The following is a 3,178-nucleotide window of genomic DNA, read 5'->3' as shown; positions in this document are numbered from 1 at the left end:
CTGGCGAATCGGATTCAAATACATATCAAAAAAAATTATACACCATGATCAAGTAGGATTCATCCCTGGTATGCAAGGTTGGTTCAATATATGGAAATCAATAAATGTTATCCACCACATCAATAGACTTAAAAATAAGAACCATATGATCATCTCGATAGATGCAGAAAAAGCTTTCGACAAAGTACAGCATCCCTTTATGTTCAAAACTCTAGAAAAATTAGGGATAACTGGATCATACCTCAACATTGTAAAAGCAATCTATGATAAGCCACAGGCCAGCATCATTCTGAATGGAGAAAAATTGAAGGCATTCCCTCTAAGATCTGGTACAAGACAGGGATGCCCTCTCTCACCACTTCTGTTCAACATAGTCCTCGAAACACTTGCCAGAGCAATTAGGCAGACGAAAGAAATTAAAGGCATAAAAATAGGAAAAGAAGAACTTAAATTATCACTATTTGCAGATGATATGATTCTATACCTAGCAGACCCAAAAGGGTCTACAAAGAAGCTATTAGAGCTAATAAATGAATTCAGCAAAGTGGCAGGATATAAGATCAACACGCATAAATCAAAGGCATTCCTGTATATCAGCGACAAATCCTCTGAAACGGAAATGAGGACAACTACTCCATTCACAATATCCCCCCAAAAAATAAAATACTTGGGAATCAACCTAACAAAAGAGGTGAAAGATTTATACAATGAAAATTACAGAACCCTAAAGAAAGACATAGAAGAAGACCTTAGAAGATGGAAAAATATACCCTGCTCATGGATAGGCAGAACTAACATCATCAAAATGGCGATATTACCAAAAGTCCTATATAAGTTCAATGCAATGCCAATCAAAATCCCAACAGCATATCTTGTAGAAATCGATAAAAGAATAATGAAATTCATATGGAATAATAAAAGTCCCAGAATAGCAAAAACAATACTAAGCAGGAAGTGTGAATCAGGCGGTATAGCGATACCAGACTTCAAACTATACTACAGAGCAATAGTTACAAAAACAGCATGGTACTGGTACCAAAACAGGCGGGTGGACCAATGGTACAGAATAGAGGACACAGTAACCAATCCACAAAACTACAACTATCTTATTTTTGATAAAGGGGCTAAAAGCATGCAATGGAGGAAGGATAGCATCTTCAACAAATGGTGCTGGGAAAACTGGAAATCCATTTGCACCAAAATGAATCTGAATCCGTATCTCTCGCCGTGCACAAAAGTTAACTCAAAATGGATCAAGGAGCTTGATATTAAATCAGAGACATGGCATCTGATAGAAGAAAAAGTTGGTTATGATCTACACGCTGTGGGTTCGGGCTCCAAATTCCTCAATAGGACACCCATAGCGCTAGAGTTAACAAATAGAATCAACAAATGGGACTTACTCAAACTAAAAAGTTTTTTCTCAGCAAAAGAAACAATAAGAGAAATAAACAGGGAGCCTACATCCTGGGAACAAATCTTTACTCCACACACTTCAGATAGAGCCCTAATAACCAGAATATACAAAGAACTCAAAAAATTAGACAATAAGATAACAAATAACCCAATCAATAAATGGGCAAAGGACCTGAACAGACACTTCTCAGAGGAGGACATACAATCAATCAATAAGTACATGAAAAAATGCTCACCATCGCTAGCAGTCAGAGAAATGCAAATAAAAACTACCCTAAGATACCATCTTGTGGTGAGCCGTTTCTGTGAACTGTGGCCGCCATTACAAGATGGCGCTGGTTTCCCCTGTAGTCTGTGACAAACAACTCCTTATCAGAATGAGTTGGCACGCTGTGACTTGGCACCCTATGAGAAAAGTCCACGTGGCAGTTGTGCATTGGGGCTTTATCTGCTTTATTAAGGCTGGGGCACACGGGAGTAGTAGTAGTGGCAGTAGTAGTAGTAGTAGTAACAGTAGTAGTAGTAGGAGTAGCAGTAGTAGTAGTTGCAGTAGGAGTAGCAGTAGAAGCTAAAAGACATGTCAATACAAAGGCCTGAATAAACAGCTGAAAGAAGAAAAAAGTATCAAGGACCTGAATAAACTGCTGAGAGAAGATTCCCGAGTTGCGTCTTCCTTGCGGGCAAGGGGTCGCGACAAGTGGTGCCGAAACCCGGGAACCAGAACTTTCAGTCAGTCAGGGGTGGTGCACCGGTTAGTCCCAGGTAAGTGGGATCTGCGATCAAAGCAGGGATAGTCCCAGTAAGTGGGATCCGCGTCCAAAGCGGGGTCAGCTCCTCTACAAAGAAAGAGAGAGCCTCATATTTATTGCAGCTGCACTGTGTACTTTCACTTTTGTTTTCTGTGTTTCTTTTGTTGTGTCATTTCGCTTTTGTTTTTTGTGTTTCTTTTGTTGTTGTGTCCTCTGTAGATAAAGAGAGAGCGGGGAAAAAATAAATAAATAAATAAGACGCTCCTCTGTAGATAAAGAGAGAGCGGGGTTTTGTATTTTCACTTTCTTTATACTGCTTGGAACAGTATGGGTGCTACTCCCTCAAGTCCAATTTTGCTGGCCTTGGACGGGTTACTGCGTTCTAAGGGACTTAAAGTGAAGCAGTGCACATTACAGAGGTTTTTAGAAGAGACTGACTCTGTAGCTCCTTGGTTTGCTTTTTCAGGGAGTCTCATGATTCCCAGTTGGGACAAATTAGGGAAAGATCTGGATTTCGCTTACAAACAAGGAACTTTAAGGGGCGGTACCATTCCGCTTTGGAAATTAGTGAGGGGGTGTATAATGGATGGTAAATGCCAGAAAGCTGTGAGCGAGGGTCAGGCCGTTCTTGAGCAATTGCATGAAGAAAAATCGGAGGGGTCACATAGCGAGGTAGCAGAAAGTATTAGGAGTAAGAGTGGTGAACAGATAAGGGAGTCTGAAGTTAAACAGAGGAGAAGGCTCTATCCGGACTTGACTGAGTTAAAAACTCCCAAGGACACAAGTAGCTCAGACAGTTCTGAGGAATTAGATCCACCCTAGCCGCTCTCAACCCCTCCTTCTCATCTTCCCCCTCCCTATCAGGCCCACAGAAAAGTCTTAATTGACCTTCTCCAGAATATTCACCATGGCTTATTTTAGGACTTTCAGCAAAAGAATCTCTACAAAAACGTTTAATGTAGATAAACTTGCTATTTTCATGTTGCCCTGTTTTATTTGGCCACTGTCTGAAA

This window comes from Urocitellus parryii, chromosome 11 (genome assembly GCF_045843805.1).
Source record: "Urocitellus parryii isolate mUroPar1 chromosome 11, mUroPar1.hap1, whole genome shotgun sequence".
NCBI lineage: Eukaryota > Metazoa > Chordata > Mammalia > Rodentia > Sciuridae > Urocitellus > Urocitellus parryii.
The sequence above is the reverse complement of the archived record's forward strand: the minus strand, read 5'-3'. Positions refer to the sequence as shown.